Here is a 9,675-nt window from a genome sequence, read left to right on the forward strand (position 1 = left end):
AGCACCAGATGAGTGGGTTTTTAAACCACTTGGGTTTACGAGGAACTGTTACCGAGCCAGGTTTGTTTTGTCCGATGCATAGCAAGCCAAACGCTGAGACGCCAAGGTTTGCAGCAAAGAGAGGGAGAACCGTCTCAAAGCGGCTTCCCTGAAAGAGGCTTGGGATACTTATGGGCTAAAAAAGAAGCAGGAAGATCAGAGTCATGGGAAAGGTGATTGGGAAAAGGTGTGGGAAGGTCATTCTACACAGGTGTAACTAAGCTACAGGCCTTCGCACGTTCAAAAGATCACCAAGCAGAAACTCACGCATGCCCAGTTGGAGGGTCGGTGGTCCCATCTAGTCTTAACCAGCTCAGCTCAAACTAGACACAGCTGATTCCAAGTTCCTGCAAAACAACTTGGGCAAACATCTTACTGTTACCAAACGCGAGTCCCTGTGCCCAACGCACAGCGAGCCCAGCAATACAGAAATGTCAGAGTTTGAAGCAGAGAAAGGTTTATTGCAGGGCCAAGCAAGGAGGCAGGAGGTTTAAAAACCTCTTTTACAGGAAAGGTGAGGGAGGGCTGTGGTTAGTTGTTGAAAACTTCTTGGTGTCCGATCCTTTGTTCTTGCCCTGTCCATGTAGATCAGGTCATGGTCAGGTCACTATGTTCCTGTAAACCTCCATCAAAACAAATGTTATTCTCTGTTCTACAACTTTTTATCTAAAGGTGTAATACTCCTAAAGGTAACAAATCCCGTAAGCAAAGTAACATCAGTACCCCTCATTTTACTTGGTCAAAGTCCTAAGGCTCAACTTTCGTCCTCTGAGGCCCAGGTCCTAAGAAGAGAGGGTCGCTGTGTGGGCCGGGTACCCTGGCCGGGTGCATTCGTCCAGCACCGGGTGTGGGTCCTCTGGCCTTCATCCAGACTCGGCTGAAGAGGCAGGTCTCAGCCGGCAGCGCCTTCAGGGCCGGGTCCCCAGACCCAGCCCTGCCGTCATCACTGAGGGAGCCAGGCACCCAGCACCCAGCCGGCCCTCAGGCCCCCCAAACAGAGCTGGGCCCCACAGACTGTGACCCAGGGCGACCGCCACCACCAGGACCACTGCGATGCTGACCGTCGGCAGAGCAGGACCACTAACAGTCATGCACTAAGGCCTCGGCCTTGCACTGATGGCTGCGCACCCGCCCCATCCCCGTTACTTTATAGCTTAGGCCACGGGCCACCTGGAGGACATGCAGCCTTAAAACGACCTTGATGAGTAAAGGCAGGTGAAATGGATTTGACCCATGGTCTCAGTACCACCTAAAGAGAAGTCAGTTCAGTGATGGGAGCGGCTTCCCTAAGAGCCCAAATGTGTACAGAGCAGACCACACAGGGGCCAAGCTCTAGAGACTCTTAGAAATCAACACCAAAGTCAGTCCAGTTACGGTGTCAGTAGGTTTGTGGTGTAACGGCTACACGGAACTTTAAAAAAGAAGCGCGTGATGGTTGAAGGCAAACACCTGTGCTTCTCTCCCCGACCCGCAAACACCATCTTTAGCTCTTCAGCACTGGGGTTCTAAGCCTTGCTTAGGCAGTGTTTCTTCACATTAGCAAGTAGAGTTTTTCAAGTTTTAGCTTTCAAGAATTCCATTTACTTCATCTAAACTTTGGACCGGTCACTAAGTCTTACAATCTTCTTTTTCTTACCTTTACAGTAGAACTAATAGTGGTGATGATCTCACAGAGGTATTGGAAGGATGAAGTGAGAAACTGTGTAAAGTTCTTGGCGATGCCTGGCACCTGACACAGTGAGGTTATGTGTGAATTGGCTGCTATTATTAGCTAAATGGTGACAGAACGTGGTTGCCTTTAACTGTCATTCACTGTGCTTTTTGATGAGCTGACAGACAATATTTGGAAGCTTCTACGGGAAATAAGTCTCTTGGAGACGATTCTTAACACTGCAGCCCGAGTGACCATTTAAAAATGTCCTTCCTCTGCTCAAACTCCTGCAGTGGCTCCCCATTTCACCCAGAGTAAAAACCAGTGTCTGCATCGAGTGCCTCCTCTTAGCTTATCAAATACCAGGGTCCTTCTCATGTCTGTCCTCCGCGCCTGAAATGCTGTTTCCCCAGAGAACCACGTGGCCTATTCCCTCACCTCAATTTTGAACAAATGTTCCCTCCAAAGTCCTATTCCAAGCACCTTACCTAAAACGGCAAACCCATTACCTGAATCTCAACCTTCCCATACTCACCTCCACTTTTCCTTTCTTCCACGGTGCTTATCATAATCTTAGCAGGCAATAAAATTTTGTGAAACTGAATGGAAATAAGAATTTTAAACGTCACAGGTGCCCCTTGTTTGAATGTATCCCTTGCTACCTTCACCCCTTAACGCCCTGTAACCTGACTATCCTCTGGTGGTTAATTATTCTCACTAAAATTATGGGAATAACTGCCCTGCTAGTCAACTCACTTTCAAGATTGAAAGGGACTCAAAGGTCAGCCCGTTCCATTCGATGCGATGGGGCTGAGAGCTAGATTTCAGGGTATGAAAACAGCACAAAGTGTTTAGGAACGGCATCACGTCTTTTTAAATTCACCTGTGGTAGGATAGCAATTATCAAATACCAGAAACCTCCGCCGCCCGCCCCTCTTTTTTTAAGAGATAAGGCAATGGAGACCCAGTGAGGTTACAGCTCTAAGGCAACTGTCTTCATTTTGAGCAGCAAGCAAAATTAACATGGTAAAAAAAATCCATTAAAACATGATTGGGGAAATATATAAATTCATGTGACTGACATATAAAATCATACCTCCAAAACATCTGAAGAGGGACAAATCCTGGAGGCTCCTTCATTTCGGTCATTTGGTGGAGAACTTGTTCAGCAGGTCTGAGTTGGCTAATCATAGGCAGACACCAGGTGCAGGCCCCCAGAGTCTCCCCTTTCTGACCAGGGAGCTTCCCTTAGTGTCATAGCAGATCTGTGCTTCACCCAACCCCATCACTGTAAATATGTGAAAAATTAAGGGGAAGGGGCTCCCCTTGATTGTGATGTTTGTCTGCAGTGCATGGACCCTCTATGCCCTGCCTAAGCTGTGGAATAGAATCGAAGGATTGCATACGCTCCGCTATTTTCTACTTGTAAATTTTCCCTCTAATAAAGCCTACTTTATACTTGCCTCATTTGGCACTAGTGGTGTGTTTTCATGACCCTTTTTCAGGATACATGATTGTACACAGAGCTGTCCTGTTAGAGGGAGGAAATATTACTTTACCTGTCAGAACTGGTAGGATATGTATTACGTGGATGTGATTACAGCCTTCCAATACTGTCCTGGGATATGGAAACCTCTGGTCAGAGGTCAGAGGTTGCCTCGTGCACGTGGGGTCATTTAGCTAATAATGAATCCATTAGCCACTGGTAATTATTTGACCTTTGCCCTGTTTTATATTTTGCGTGAATCTTTGGCCCTTTTAGTGTCAAGATGGCAGGTAAAGTCATCAAAGTTAAAATGAAAACTCCATTTCAGTTTCAGTGAAACTAGAAAAAAATATAAAGTGGCTGAAGAATTTCCAGAAGCAGTAGAGAGCAAGCAGGGCACATGTAGGAGAAAGTAGAGAGAGACCCCAAAGCGGCGACCTCAGAGCCAGCAAAACACATCTCCCAAAGGCATTCTTATCAGGAGCAGATGTGAGAATTTGCCAAATGCTTTTTCCGCATGGAGATAATCACGTGGTTTTTCATAAGTACTTTGTTAATATGGTGAATTACACGGATTGATTTTCAAAGGTAAACAAATTGTGCATTGCTGGGATAAACATCACTTGATCATGATGTATTACCGTTTTTATATATTGTTGGATTTGATTTACTAGAACTTTGTTTATAAATTTTGCATCTATTTTCATGAGGGATGATGTTCTTTAGTGTTCTTTTTCCTGTAAAGTCTTTATTTGGTTTTACTATCAGGCTAATGCTGACCTCATGGAACAAGTTGGGAAGTGTTCCTTCTTCCACTTCTATTTTTTGGAAGAGTTTGTGTACAACTGGTGTTAGTTCTTCCTTGAATGTTTGGTAGGATACACTAAGGAAACCATCCAGGCCTAGAGATTTTTTTGTGAGAAGGTTTTAAGCTATGTATGCAATGTCTTTAAAAGATAGAGGGCTATGCAGGACATCTATTTCTTCTTGATTAAGCTTTGGTAGTTTAGGTCTTTCTAGAAATTTCTCCATTTCATTTAAGTTTTAAAATTGATTGCCGTAAAGTTTTCCATAATGTATCTTTATTATCCTTTTAGTGGCTGTGGGATTTGCAGTTCCATGTCCTATAGTGAGATCACCTCTCTCACTCAATGATCTTGGTAATTTGTATCTTCTCTCTTTTTTTCCTGATCAGTCTGGCAGGAGGTTTATCAATTTAGTTGATCTTCTCAAAGAACCAGTTTTAGGTTTTATTGATTTTTCTCTATTATTTTTCTGTTTTCTACTTCACTGATTTCCATTCTGATTTTTATTCTTACCTTTCTTCTCTTTTCTGTAGTTTAATTTGCTCTTTTTTTCTAGATTCTTAAGGTGGAAACTGCTTGGAGACTTTTTTTTATAATACATGCATTTATTACTATAATTTCTCCCTGAGTATTACTTTAACAGCATCCCACAAATTTAAATAACTCAGTTCATAAACCTTCCTAATTCCCTTTGATTTCTTCATTGAACCATGGATTATTTAGAAGTAGGTTATTTAGTTTCCAAAGATTTGAGGAATTTTCCAGAGATCCTCCTATTTCTGATTTTTAATTTAATTCTGTTGTGGTCAGATAATATACTTGTTATGACTTGAATTCTTTTAAAACTATAGGGAATTATTTAATGGTTTATCTCAGTAAATGTTCGATATACTCTTACTATGTATCTTGCTGTTGTTGGGTGGAGAATCTTAGGCGCATCAATTTTTTCCCTCTGCTTGGCCTATTTCAGTTAGCAGAATGTCCTCTAGATTCATCCATGTTGTCACAAATAGCAGGATGAGTTGGCATCCTTGTCTTGTTCCTGATCTTAGAGGACAAGCTTTCAGCTTTTCGTTGTTGAGTATGATGTTAGCTATGAGTTTGTCTTGTACAGCCTTTACTATGTTGAGGTATATTCCTTATATACCAAATTTATTGAGAGTTTTTTTAATCATGAAATGATGTTGAATTTTATCAAATGCTGTTTCTATTGAGATGATTGTGATCTTTATGCTTTATTCTGTTAAAGTAGTATACCCATTTGTTGATTTGTGGTTTTGTTTTTTTTTTTGCGGTACACGGGCCTCTCACTGTTGCGGCCTCTCCCGTTGCGGAGCACAGGCTCCGGACGCGCAGGCTCAGTGGCCATGGCTCACAGGCCCAGCCGCTCTGCGGCACGTGGGATCCTCCTGGCCCGGGGCACGAACCCGTGTCCCTTGCATCCGCAGGCGGACTCTCAACCACTGCGCCACCAGGGAAGCCCCTCAAGATATTTCTTGAGCTCCCTTTTGATTCCTTCTTGCACTCGTTGTTTATTAAGGAGTGTGTTGTTTAATTTCCATATATCTGTGCATTTTTTTCAGTTTTCTTCCTATTATTGATTTCTAGTTTCATACCATTGTGGTCAGAAAAGATAGTTGGTGGGAGATAAACCTGTCGTTCTTATTCCACACCTTCATTGGAGACAGAGGGCCAAAAATCATTTTTAATCTTACCATTTTCTTTATTCATTCACCAAACTTCAACAAAAGTTTCATCAGAAAAATAATTTAAGAAGAAATTTACCCAAGTAACAATACATTTGATAAGGGCAACCTAAGTAGCACATAAGAAAGGCCACGGAAATTGAGGTACTGTTGCCTGGAGTGGTAGGTGAAGACACCGTGGAGGAAAGAGAATTTGAGCTGAGTATTGAGAATTTGAGCCCTTCCCCTCCTTCCGTTGCCTCTGAGGCCAAACCAAGTGCTTCCAGATTCTTCTGGTGCAATTTAGGAAACATGCCAGATGCTTAAACACATTTAATCGCTGTCAGATTAATTCCACGATCACTAAAGAGTTGCTCTTTTTTCATATTTATTTTTGTAATGATCACGAGCAGGCATTTTTTGTATAAATGGTGGTATTTTTGACAAAAGAAACAGCACCCACTAACCACAAAGGAAATGATAATGTGTATGTGGAAATGGGACTTGGCCAATGGCAGCTGTGTGGGTATCGCAAGAGATAAGGCTTGAGAGCAGGAAGGGTCAGATGGAGAAGGTCAAAGGAGCTGGACCAAGTGCGGGCAGCGGACAGGTGACTCAGATCAGGAAGACTTTGTAACCATGGGTCTCAAAGACCTGTAAAGGGAAGAGACTTGGAGGCAGGAGGGCCTCTCTGGAGGTACAGAGGGAAGGAGGGATGGGTTTGGGCATCTGATAGGCTATGAGAGGTCACAGCTAACTTGGGACTCAAGACTGGATATCTGGGATATGGGGCATGAAAAATCAAGACGAGGGCGTCAGCAAGGTTTGAGAACTGGCCTCATATCCTTGCAAATAGGCCGAGCTTGAGGCAACAAAAGTCTGCATTTGATGGCAAAGTCCAGAAGCAGTTATAGACCGTATGCCCATGTGAACGTGCAAAGCTGTGCTGTTAAAGGCACCGTGAAGAGCAAAGTCTAAGACATTCAATCAAGTCTGGAACAAAGTACATGCTGATAACTCCCTCCACTTGGGGTGAGATGTTGCTAGCCTTCCGCAGTACAAACTCTGCTCGGTGTAATTCTCAATGGAAGCAGCAGAGGGCAGCAACGGTAGGCGGTTGGGATGTTCCTCGCACTGAGCTAGGGAGAACTTCATGCCTAAGGGGGTGTTGGGATTCTGCCTCCACCAAGATCTAGCAGCTATTTCCAGATGCTTGGGAAGGGAAGATGGACCCTGGCTTGTCAGGTAGACCACAGATCCATCTTCTTGCAGATGGAAATGCTGAGCAAAGTAACAAAGACCTCTTTATTCTCAAGTAAAAAGTATAACGGCTAAATTTATTGAGTGCCTTGTGTTCTAAGAGCTGTATGCATATCACGCCTGTTAACTATTTTAACAAATGGAAGCAACTGGTGCTACTATTTCCACCACATTTTATAGGAGATGAGTTCAAGTGGATGCAACTTGTAGATGGTTGATATCTGGCTCCCATACTTAACCTACATTATGTGACCTCTCTGTGCAGTGGTACTGTTATTGGGGTGTGTGTGTGTGTGTGTGTGTGTGTGTGTCTGTGTGCGTGTGCGTGTTTGTGCTTTGGTGCATAGTTTTTGTCAGTCGTTTAGATTTAGGGTAAGATGGAGAATTTGCAGGTGTTTTGGATCTTCCTTATAAACCAAAACACTGTAAGGCAGTAGTAACAAGACTGCTGGAGTAGAGCTGCTTAAAGTGTAGTCCTCTGACTAGTGGTGGTCCACGGACTGTGTGGGATGGGTGTGCAGCCCAGGAAGTACAGAAATTCAGAGCACACCCTTAGACGCTCTGAGAGCAACTTGGGAGAGTAGTTTTATGCCTATTGAATCTAATAATAAAAATTGAGGGCTTGAATTTGTATCTTTTTAATTTCATTTTCTAGTAATTCATATTGATTATATTTGAGAAAAGTTAAGTCCACAACAGATTGGAATTTTTTTTTAAAGCTGGTTCTTTGTCACAAGATTGCATGAGAAGCACTGCAGTGGAGTTCATAACACAGACATAAAAGTCTGTAGGATTTTAGATCTGTTCCTTTTACCAGGGAAATGAACGCCCCACACAAGGATTAAAACATGGAGGAGCTACTCCTGTAAACCCTTCAACAGCTCCACTGATGGTCATGATTAAAATAGAACGAAGGGCTTCCCTGGTGGCGCAGTGGTTGAGAGTCCGCCTGCCGATGCAGGGGACGCGGGTTTGTGCCCCGGTCCGGGAGGATCCCACATGCCGCGGAGCGGCTGGGCCCGTGAGCCATGGCCGCTGAGCCTGCGCGTCCGGAGCCTGTGCTCCGCAACGGGAGAGGCCACAACAGTGAGAGGCCCGCGTACCACAAAAAAATATATATATAACGAAGAGGGATGAGGTGGAAGCAGAGGAAGGAGGGCAATGGAGACGGAGAGAAGGGAAGGAGAAATCTTGATAAGACTTCAGAAGGAGCAGGACCCTTTTCACTTCTTGTAATGACTCAGGAAAAGCACAAAATTATAAAGAAACAGATGGTGTATGGAATCATTTTGTTTAACATCTGCCCTTAGGTATTGCTGAGGCATCTTTTGCACGTACATTTGACACAGCAAAAGATCCCAAGATCCATGAAATAACCAGGCTTTCACAAGGATTTATTCCTAGTCACCTATCATGAAAAATACCTAATTTTCAGTTGAAAGATGAGCCCTTGGCCTTATTCTAGCTTCGGCATCAAAAAGCTGCTATCTAGGAATGTCGGGGGAGAAAGGTTCTAGGAGAAGCGGCATTTCTCAGAGGAAAACAAAAACATAAACAAAAAGGAACTTGTCAAGGCATAAGTAACATTTTTAAATGCAGCAGTGGAGTTTGTTACAGGAAAAGAGTAATAAAATGCAGTGTCCTTTGTTCACTTGCAGATGTTTTCCTCCTTTGAGGAAATAAAGGGGAAAATGCTCAGCTCTGCCTTGATTCAGAAGCACCTGACCAGCATTGCACAGAAAGACGTCCACCCACATAATAGGATTTGCTAGGATGTGAGAGTCAGCAATGACTTGGAGAGTTGGGCCTGAGCAACTGCAAGAATGGGGAAGACAGCAGGTAGACGTCTGGGAGGAGAATTTGGGCACTAGTTCAGTTTTGGACGTAGTAAGTCTGAGATGTCTATCAGACATCCACGTGGAAATGTCATGTAGATGATTGATCACAAGTCCAGAGATGTCAGTTAAATGCCTCTCAGCTCCAAATCCACCTTTCCGTGCCTGCTCTGTGATAATGGAGCTAAACCCTGTAAACGTTTTTCCTCTGCCCTCTGGCATGATATTAAGTTTTCTCGGCAGAGTGCCCTGCCAGGACACTGCAAGAAGAGAGGGTTTCTTTTCCTGACTCTGGTGAGCTCTTCTTGGCAGTCACTTGCACTGTGCACGGCATCTGCAGAGCTTGACTCTTGCAGTGGGTGACAGCCAAAGCCAGCTCCTGGCAGGTTCAGCAGCAGACACCCCATCACGGATGGCTTCCTTCAGGACCTTTTTGTGCGGCTTTGCCACAGTTTCCAAGCAGCCGACAGCTTGCCCAGCACCCAAAAGGGCCATTTCTCAGCAAGTCCCACCAGAGCAGCTGCTGAGCAAACTTCTCCACCATCCCATGAACCACAGCTGTTCCCTCTCCAACCAGGTCTGGATCTCAGCCCTAGGGTGTGCATGGGGGTCCCCTCTTCCAGATTTGTTCCCTCCTTGGGCTCTCTATCTCAGCCCTAGGAGTCATGGCTATTCCCCTAGCTGCTATTCCTGTATTCTTCAGAGCCGTCTTTATTCCCGGCTAGCCAACCCTCCATTACTCCAGTCTGCTGTGATAATTATATGAAACTGTCCCGGCTCAAATTACTGTGTGGTGTCTGTCTCCTGATTGGTCCAGACTGATGGGGATCGGTGGAGAGGTCCAGGAAGGAGATAAAAATTTGTGAGCTGTCAGCATATAAGGGCTACTGAAGAGCCATGAGATCACCATGGC

This window comes from Grampus griseus (genome assembly GCF_964374135.1).
Source record: "Grampus griseus genome assembly, chromosome: 10".
In the NCBI taxonomy this organism is placed as follows: domain Eukaryota; kingdom Metazoa; phylum Chordata; class Mammalia; order Artiodactyla; family Delphinidae; genus Grampus; species Grampus griseus.